The 10113-nt window shown below is 56.1% G+C and overlaps 2 long non-coding RNA genes across 2 annotated transcripts in view; both read right to left on the bottom strand.

Moving 5' to 3' along the window:
• Positions 1-1843: 1843 nt before the first annotated feature.
• Positions 1844-10113, bottom strand: part of LOC145514118 (uncharacterized) — a 32600-nt gene continuing 24330 nt past the window's right edge. Inside the window, exon 4 of the long non-coding RNA XR_014059837.1 lies at positions 1844-3803. This is a non-coding gene — a long non-coding RNA (uncharacterized LOC145514118). The remainder of the gene's footprint in view (positions 3804-10113) is intronic.
• On the bottom strand, positions 4110-9415 carry LOC145514124 (uncharacterized). Its single transcript, XR_014059845.1, has 2 exons — positions 7239-9415; positions 4110-7143 (listed from the first exon to the last, which is right to left on the bottom strand). It is a non-coding gene; the product is annotated as an uncharacterized LOC145514124 (long non-coding RNA).

Genomic DNA, 10113 nt, shown 5'->3' with positions numbered 1-10113 from the left:
CCCGAGAGGCCTCTGGCCCTTTGCCCGGAGAAACAGAAAGGTAACACGGGGAGCCCCAGGCGGGGCCAGGCCACCTCTCCCATGCCACCCGGAAACAGCGGGTCCTTTGCCTGTGTGTGTGGATGCGGGTTTCTCGGGGTGTGTCTCCCTCAAGGAAGCCCAGGCGGATGTGGGGTCAGAAGCCTGCGGACAAGTTGTGTCCACACCCCAGGGGAGAGCAGGCTGGGTGGGATGGGGAGAGTGCGGGCAGCGCCGGCCGCCCAGGCTGACCTCACACCCTCAGGTGGGTCTCTTTCCTCCCGGGTGGGGATCTGAGCAGACACACGTCTCTGACACTTCTGGGAAGAGAAGTTCGAGCAGGCAGAAGCAGCGGCTCCACTGGCCAGGCCCAGCTCGGAAAACTCCCAGCACGGCTGGCTGACGGTCACTGTCGTTGCAGAGCTTCCCACGTGATGAGGCCAAGGACGGGGACACCCCGTCCACCTCCCGGAGGGAGGGGTCGGAGCACCACCCCCCCGCCCGTGAGGCCCAGTGCAGGCTCCAGGTGAGCGTGCCCACGGAGGCATCAGCCCCACCGGGGGCGAAGCGGAGGCGGGGAAGGCCTGCTGCCGAGACGCCGCCCAGGATACACCCGGCGGGCCAGTCTGAGGCTGCCACGGAGCTCAGCACACCCGGCTCCGACCCAGAGTCCCGAGAACCCCGGCCTCTGAGGCAGCAGGAGGACCTGGAGCCCAGCACGCCAGAGCACAGAGGTGAGGACGCTGGGGCTGGTGCACGGGAGTGTGTGGGGAGGGGGTGCTGAGCTACACACGGACGAGTCCCCGAAAGATGCTGCTGGGCCTGCAGCAAGCGCTGGCCTCACACCCCCACCCCCATCTTGCACACTTCAGTCCCAAAAGACATCCGACCCTGGGTACTCTTTGGGAATCTCTTGGAAGCTTTCTGTCCCGGGATACGCACATGCCAAGGCTGGCCTGTGGGCAAACTTTGCTTCTCCCCCAGCTCTAGCACTGGCCTCCAACTGGAACCAGGCTCTACTTCCCAGACCTGTCCCTACAGAGGTGGTGGCTCCAGGTGCAGGACCCAGGGATCCACCGAGGCCAGATGGAGAACCGAGACTTGCCCTCGCAGAGACACCAGGCCAGCTGGGTACTGGCCAGCACACCGGGCAGATCGGATCTCCGTGCCTGCAGGGCCCCCAGCCCCAGGCACTGACGTCCCACCCCCTCAGCCAGAACCTCCACCTCCACGTGCACCTGTACCTGCTCGGGCTTTGGCAGGAGAACCCGAGGCAGAGGAGGAGTCACCGCCTCGGCAGGGAGAGCCTGCCCTGGCTCCCGCGCAACACCCAGACGCCGACGATGACTCACTCGCCCCTGCAGGAAGAACGAGCCCCCGCTCTGGGCAGAGACCCAGAGCCCTTGACGGAAACACCACGTCCAGGGGAGCGGTTGGCTCTGCAGCCTCCATCCCTGTCTGCTCACCGTGGACGCCGGCAACTCGGTCTGCCCCCAGGGGACATGGAGTTCCTTTCCCCTGAACTGCTTTGCATTTGGTTTGTTTCCACCTTTCTGGTGATGTTTTATTTTGTGTATGGTTTCCTGTATTTCTCTTGGTTAAGTTGGGATTAGTAAACTTTTTCATCATTGTTGCAATTTGGGAACACTGTTGTGTAACTCTGGTGATACTGTGTTACCATCCCACTTTGTAGTTTCAGACCCGTTCGATCTTTATGCCCCACCCCCCAACAAAGCCTGGATTCAAGGCAAGCACGCCCTGTTCATCCCTCCCCCCGATCCTGAACACAATTTCATCTTTTCTTTCTGCATTCCTTCCTATATTCTTGGTGTCCCCAATCAATGACTCTCAGTGAAATGACTGAAGGAGTTTTTTTCGGACTCTCCACCTACTGTAAGACTCCATTGGAGAGTTCTCATTTGTATGTCATTTGAACTAGCCTTTGATAGCTGAAAGGACGGTGTACGTCCTTTCAAGATATCATGTGCCAAACGAAGCCCTTTTGGCAAATGCCATCATTATCTCCAGGCAGGCATTGCTGTTTGAAGGGTGACATCTCAGCCAGAAGGCAGAGGCTGAGCTCCTCTTGTTGCACCAGCTCCCAAAAGAAGCCAAGAAAGGGAGCTGGAACAACAAACCACCCCAACGCCCAGGAAAGCGTTCTTCACGACAGAAGGCTAGAAAATGACCCAACAACCTTGTGGCCCAGAACCCCTCTAAAAAATCACTGTTCCATAAAAAAGAGAAACACATGGGAAGTTCCAAGGAGAGGCAATGCCCATGGCCAGTGTACTTTAGAGACGGCCTGACCGCTCCGGGGAAGACACGCACCGACGGAACCCCTTGGGAAACAGCAGTGATAGTCCTCACCGTCGTAAGGGTTTCCTCTGGGGACAACCTGCCCTGGGCACCACATGAGGGAGCAGACCGGCTTCTCTTCCTCTGCCCCCACACCATTCACTCATGAAGGCAGCTCAGGTGTTCTCATGCCCTGCCTGCCTGCCTGCCTGCCTGGCTCATCCGTGAGCTGTGCCCACCTCCAGGGCAGGACTCCACCTTCTCCTCTCTGTGTACCGTGAATCTGCACACAGTGGGCTTTCAGAACCTTAGGAGACTTGAGCCATTCCCACTGGAGCCAGAACCCTCCCCAGGAAGGAAAACAGCTGTGGAGTCATTTTGGCCCCAGCACTGGTTCCCAAACCCTGGCGGCTCCTACAGCCTCTACGGTGTGATGAGGGAGGTCCCTTTTGACAGAGCTTTCCGGCTGTCAGATCTAAGCTGTTGTTTCCCTGTCAGCTGTGTCTCTTCCGTTGCAGCCAGGTGGGCCACGCTGCTCCAAAGGAGCTCACAAGCTGAGTTGCAAGGGAGGTATTGAGAGGACAGGGATGGCTACAACGTGCTGCAAACTGAGTGAGGGTCCCCACAATCCTCAGCAAAGGTCTGTGGTGTGCAAGTGGGGAGTAGAGGGCCCCCAAGTTCCAAAGGAAGGGAGGTACTCGGGAGCTAAAGCCCTTGGCTGCTGTGGTAGCAGCTGCAGATGGCAGCTCGTCCACAGCGCACTTCGAATGAGGTCATATGAGCGGGACTCTGGAAATGGCTCCGAAATCCAGAGAATGGGGTCAGGGTATGTGGGAATCCGGCGGGGGTGGGGGGTGGATGAAGGAAGGTGTCCTTCCTCTCTCCAGTGCAATTTGGTTTGGTGAGTCTCAAAGCTACCAGATGGCACTTCCCAAGTCAGGCCCCCGCAGGAATCAGGGTGGGCTGCGTGCCTCGGCCCCTGCCACAGGGACAAGCCACACCACTGGCCTCCCTGAGCTCAAATGGCCGGATCTGGGGGTTCTGTCTGGGTGCACACCTCCTTGCTGTGGCCAAGTTCCCCCCTTCTCTGAGCACCAGCTTCATCCTCTCGAAGGAGGACATCGATTGCTACCTTGGCACGTTACTCTCTTCATCCTGTGAAGACTCATTAGGCTTATCCTACAATTACTAGCTGGCCCGAAGAGATATCTCCTGAATCCAGATTAAGCTGGAGTCTCCCAGGCTCATCTGGCATGTCTTCCCTGAAGTCTGCCAAAACCCACACCCTTGCATTTCCAGGGACTCCCCTTAGCCAGCTGGGCAGAAAACCCAGCATGCTTCAAACAAGCTGACAGACAAGCGGGAGAGGACTCACGGGCAGACGGCCTCCCTCAGGTCTCGGGTGGAGCTCTGGGACCACAGCAGCAACGGGCCATCCCAGCCCCTGGGCTCAGCAGCGCCCTCATTCTCAGGCCGGCGGCTCTGCCCTGAGGGGAGCAGGAAGGTCACCAACTGCCGCAGGCGGACCTCAAGCCCCTCCCACTGCTGGAGCCTGACCTCCCCCGGCCCCACCCCTTCCCCTACCCCAGCAGGACGAGAGCTCGTCTTCCCCTGGCTTCCAACGTGAGGCCCGGCCCTGGGCCCCGATTGGGCACTGCCCCAGTCCGGAGCCAATCACAGTGGCCAGGGAGGTGGAACGCACCGATTGGCCAGGGCCAGGTCATGTGACCATGCTCCCCAGGAAACTCAAATATTACCAAGATTCCCTAACAAACCAATGAACAAAATTATCCAGTAAACGCAAACCGTACTTTTTAATGAGGCCAATGTCACAGAAAAAAAAAAAAATGCTTCACAATGAACTGCTCAAGGAAGCTACTAAATAAACTTTCAGAAAAGTTAAGTCGTTTTTTTTTTTTTTTTTAATAGGGTGACGGAGAGCTATACCTTTCCCATCTATGTGAATTTAGGTTTAAACTAGATTTCCCTTGGCTATTATATAAGACAAAAAACCCCACATCACCCCCTTTCACTCCCCCCACCCCCAAAAAGTGTTTTAGTCTATTGAGTTTTTGTGTCCTCAGTTGTGTCTGATTCACGGCAACTCACGAACTCTACACAGCCAGGCTCTTCCGTCCATGGAATTCAGGGCAATTTTTTTCTGTCACAGTAAATGCCCACCCTGGGTGATCCAAAGGCAAGGGCTCAGAGGCTCCTGAGAGACTAACTCCTTTCAGCTGAGCACAGAGCTGGCTCCTCACTGGGATGCCTGTGGCCTGGGGCTCCCAGAGGGAACAGCAGCACTCGCCCCACCGTGTGGTCACTGCTGCAAGTGCAGGCTGCTCCTCACTCCCCCTTGACAGTGTCCCTGAGGGCAGAACAGTGTGAATCTACTCAAGGTGGAAATGCAAACTCCGATGCAACCAAACTTCCCACAAGGTCTCCAAAACCACTCAGGAACAGGGAATTGGAAACTGCAGGGCATGACATGAATGGAGATGGAGACTTGACACCTTACACCGAGTTCACTTCCAGTTATCCCTAGACAAAGTTTCCATGAAAACTTGTCACAAATCTAGAAGAACAATGAGCAGAAACCGGACACGTGCTTTGAGTCTTCACACACAAAACTAAAAGGCAGTCCACAAAACAACCCAGAGAATACAGTGGACTTTGCAAAATCAAAGATATCTACCGTGGGAAAGACCTCATTACAAAAGCAAAAGACAGGTCATACATCGCGAGACGAATGAGTGGAAACACAAAGCTTCTCAAGGACGTGTCTCCAAACAGACAAAGAACACCAACACAACAAGCCTGTGAAAACTAGGGAAAGGTCTGAAGGGACGCCAGACTGAGGAAGACACACACAGAGTATCCCGGATGATGTCCAGCACTGAGGGCCTGAAGAAACAACAGTCTGGTTGCACTCCCTCAGGCCTGTGTGACCCTGGATGAGGCCTCTGTTTCCCGGTGGCTCTGAGAGATGGACAGGGAGGAAGGGGAAGAGAAATCACTTGCACTTCTAATACTCACAGCAAAGTCTTCCAATGAGAAGGGAATTATCACCCCCACTGACAATGCCATTCACTGAAGTGATACCCACGAGTCCATCTAACCCAGAAGGGAAGGAAGGACCTGTTCTCACAAAACGGCGAGAGATGGAAGAAAGAAGATCAAGCCCACACCAATCACTGGAAAGAGAAGCTGTGCTCAGGGCTTGAAAGAATTCCTATTGGGAAAATGATGTCACAGCCCCACAAGGCAATCCACAGCTTCGATGCTATTCCTCCCAAAATGCCAATGCATGTTCGCACCGAACAAAGAATTGCAAAAGGGGTTACGGAAACAGAAAAGAGCCTAAATTGTCAATACAATCCGACGAAAAAGCCCCGATACGGACGTCCAAGGTTGTGTGAAAGGAAATTAGACGACCAAACTAGGATCCTCAGGAGAGTATCGGAGAAGGCGATGGCGACCCACTCCAGTACTCTTGCCTGGAAAATGCCCTGGACGGAGGAGCCTGGTAGGCTGCAGGCCATGGGGTCGCGCAGAGTCAGACATGACTGAAGTGACTTAGCCGCAGCGGCAGCAGCAGGACAGTATGCTATTGGGAATACAACAACACACACAGATCCAGATCGATGGAATAAAGTTGAGGGTCCAGAAACAAACCCCGGCATCCAAGGTCAACTCATCTCTGACACAGAAGGGGAGAATATCCAAATGGGAACAAGAAAGCCTCTTCAATCAATGTCCATGGGAAAACCAGACAGCTACATCTGAAGAACGCTATTGGTTTTGATCTCACACCACCTCAATATCGGGGAAAAACCTCACCCTAAAGACTGATGTCATGAGATAGCTAGAAAGAAGCGTAGGTCAAAGGCTCCTTAACATCAGAGTCTCCTTGCCATTTGCTGGGCGGAGGTAGAAATGGGTCTCTTCAAGTAAGGGAAAGAGGGAAACCAAGTACACCAATGGGTTTCCATCCAATGGAACCTCTTCACAACAGAGAAGCTAAGCATTCACAAATGCAAAAGATAGGAAACGGAACATGAGAGACTCCTTGCAAGTGGTGTATCTGAGAAGGGGTTCATATGGAAAGAGACGAAGAATGCACAGCACTCAGATTCCAAGAAACACCACCACCACCCTTGACCCTTCCCCCATGACCAACTCCGACCTAAAGCCTTTCTCTCCCTCTAACCTATCCCTAAAACATAACCCTCATCTAATCATATACATGTGCATTCCTAGCATCCATCCATCCACACACGAGAGAGAAAGAGGAAGACACAGACTGAATCGAGAAAGGAAAAGAGAGGGACACAGCCAGAGAGAGACACGGAACCAAAGAGAGGAAAGGAGTCGATGGTCCAGACTTTTCATCAATCTGTCTCGAAGGTAGAAGCAATGACAGCGCCCATCCACCCCAGAAGGGGGAAACGGACGGAAGGTTTGGAGAGGAAAAGACAAGAACGCAGGGAGCCATTAGAAGCTCAGCCACCCGCAGAAGCCGAGCTGGGACACTTGAACAGAATCTCAATGGAAACAGAGGACCAGAAAGTTGGCTACTCTTTTCTATCAGAGAGGGAGACCTTCGAGTCTTCCTTTCGGTCCTCCAACTTGCATGCGGGGTCTCCAAACAGTCAGGAGGGGGAGTGCCTTTTCCTGGGTACCACGGCGCATCCAGGCCTCGTTCTGCCCCATTCTGTGCTGTGTCAGCCCTGGATGGAGTCTTTCTTTCTGAAGTCTCAGCGCACAAGCTCCACGTGATATCAGCCCCAGGTGGAAAGGCATGGAGCTGCTCGTAGGCCGACAGACCTAGGAAACAGATGGGAGAATGACCCCCACTCTGCAGATGGAGAGACCGGGGAAACCCTGAGGGGCATATGCTTGTCCAGGGCCACACCACTTACGAGAAGAAGGAGCCTGGTCTGAGAGCAGCGGGGTCCTCGGAGCTCAGGCCCTGGCTGCACCCAGGCCTCCCCAGGGCTGTGGGCTGGGCTGTGTGGCTGTCACTGTGCCTGCACATGGCCTAAGGGGGGTGGTCGAGCAGTCAGAAACCCAGAGATTCCCTTGCGAAGTTTTGGGGAAGGGACCTCAGCACGAACCCCAGGAAATGATGTCACCTGCCGGCAACAGAACCCAACAGAACCCGCAACCCGGGTATCCAGGCCTCCAGAGCGGAGAGGAGCCCCCAGCCAGATCACTTGCTGCCAGGATGTTCTGCTGTTTGCCCCTGCCCAGAGGCCGGGGCCTCAGGAGAGCTCACAGGCAGTGTGCGTGGGCACCCTGTCGACGTTGGCTCAGGGCACCCCCGAGAGGCCTCTGGCCCTTTGCCCGGAGAAACAGAAAGGTAACACGGGGAGCCCCAGGCGGGGCCAGGCCACCTCTCCCATGCCACCCGGAAACAGCGGGTCCTTTGCCTGTGTGTGTGGATGCGGGTTTCTCGGGGTGTGTCTCCCTCAAGGAAGCCCAGGCGGATGTGGGGTCAGAAGCCTGCGGACAAGTTGTGTCCACACCCCAGGGGAGAGCAGGCTGGGTGGGATGGGGAGAGTGCGGGCAGCGCCGGCCGCCCAGGCTGACCTCACACCCTCAGGTGGGTCTCTTTCCTCCCGGGTGGGGATCTGAGCAGACACACGTCTCTGACCCTTCTGGGAAGAGAAGTTCGAGCAGGCAGAAGCAGCGGCTCCACTGGCCAGGCCCAGCTCGGAAAACTCCCAGCACGGCTGGCTGACGGTCACTGTCGTTGCAGAGCTTCCCACGTGATGAGGCCGAGGACGGGGACACCCCGTCCACCTCCCGGAGGGAGGGGTCGGAGCACCACCCCCCCGCCCGTGAGGCCCAGTGCAGGCTCCAGGTGAGCGTGCCCACGGAGGCATCAGCCCCACCGGGGGCGAAGCGGAGGCGGGGAAGGCCTGCTGCCGAGACACCACCCAGGATACACCCGGCGGGCCAGTCTGAGGCGGCCACGGAGCTCAGCACACCCGGCTCCGACCCAGAGTCCCGAGAACCCCGGCCTCTGAGGCAGCAGGAGGACCTGGAGCCCAGCACGCCAGAGCACAGAGGTGAGGACGCTGGGGCTGGTGCACGGGAGTGTGTGGGGAGGGAGTGCTGAGCTACACACGGACGAGTCCCCGAAAGATGCTGCTGGGCCTGCAGCAAGCGCTGGCCTCACACCCCCACCCCCATCTTGCACACTTCAGTCCCAAAAGACATCCGACCCTGGGTATTCTTTGGGAATCTCTTGGAAGCTTTCTGTCCCGGGATACGCACATGCCAAGGCTGGCCTGTGGGCAAACTTTGCTTCTCCCCCAGCTCTAGCACTGGCCTCCAACTGGAACCAGGCTCTACTTCCCAGACCTGTCCCTACAGAGGTGGTGGCTCCAGGTGCAGGACCCAGGGATCCACCGAGGCCAGATGGAGATCCGAGACTTGCCCTCACAGAGACACCAGGCCAGCTGGGTACTGGCCAGCACACCGGGCAGATCGGATCTCCGTGCCTGCAGGGCCCCCAGCCCCAGGCACTGATGTCCCACCCCCTCAGCCAGAACCTCCACCTCCACGTGCACCTGTACCTGCTCGGGCTTTGGCAGGAGAACCCGAGGCAGAGGAAGAGTCACCGCCTCGGCAGGGAGAGCCTGCCCTGGCTCCCGCGCAACACCCAGACGCCGACGATGACTCACTCGCCCCTGCAGGAAGAACGAGCCCCCGCTCTGGGCAGAGACCCAGAGCCCTTGCCGGAAACACCACGTCCAGGGGAGCGGTCGGCTCTGCAGCCTCCATCCCTGTCTGCTCACCGTGGACGCCGGCAACTCGGTCTGCCCCCAGGGGACATGGAGTTCCTTTCCCCTGAACTGCTTTGCATTTGGTTTGTTTCCACCTTTCTGGTGATGTTTTATTTTGTGTATGGTTTCCTGTATTTCTCTTGGTTAAGTTGGGATTAGTAAACTTTTTCATCATTGTTGCAATTTGGGAACACTGTTGTGTAACTCTGGTGATACTGTGTTACCATCCCACTTTGTAGTTTCAGACCCGTTCGATCTTTATGCCCCACCCCCCAACAAAGCCTGGATTCAAGGCAAGCACGCCCTGTTCATCCCTCCCCCCGATCCTGAACACAATTTCATCTTTTCTTTCTGCATTCCTTCCTATATTCTTGGTGTCCCCAATCAATGACTCTCAGTGAAATGACTGAAGGAGTTTTTTTCGGACTCTCCACCTACTGTAAGACTCCATTGGAGAGTTCTCATTTGTATGTCATTTGAACTAGCCTTTGATAGCTGAAAGGACGGTGTACGTCCTTTCAAGATATCATGTGCCAAACGAAGCCCTTTTGGCAAATGCCATCATTATCTCCAGGCAGGCATTGCTGTTTGAAGGGTGACATCTCAGCCAGAAGGCAGAGGCTGAGCTCCTCTTGTTGCACCAGCTCCCAAAAGAAGCCAAGAAAGGGAGCTGGAACAACAAACCACCCCAACGCCCAGGAAAGCGTTCTTCACGACAGAAGGCTAGAAAATGACCCAACAACCTTGTGGCCCAGAACCCCTCTAAAAAATCACTGTTCCATAAAAAAGAGAAACACATGGGAAGTTCCAAGGAGAGGCAATGCCCATGGCCAGTGTACTTCAGAGACGGCCTGACCGCTCCGGGGAAGACACGCACCGACGGAACCCCTTGGGAAACAGCAGTGATAGTCCTCACCGTCGTAAGGGTTTCCTCTGGGGACAACCTGCCCTGGGCACCACATGAGGGAGCAGACCGGCTTCTCTTCCTCTGCCCCCACACCAT

This window comes from Giraffa tippelskirchi, chromosome 7, assembly GCF_054371585.1.
Source record: "Giraffa tippelskirchi isolate mGirTip1 chromosome 7, T2T-mGirTip1v1.2.pri, whole genome shotgun sequence".
NCBI lineage: Eukaryota > Metazoa > Chordata > Mammalia > Artiodactyla > Giraffidae > Giraffa > Giraffa tippelskirchi.
Note: the sequence above shows the minus strand (reverse complement) of the source record. Positions and strands in the feature narration are given on the sequence as shown.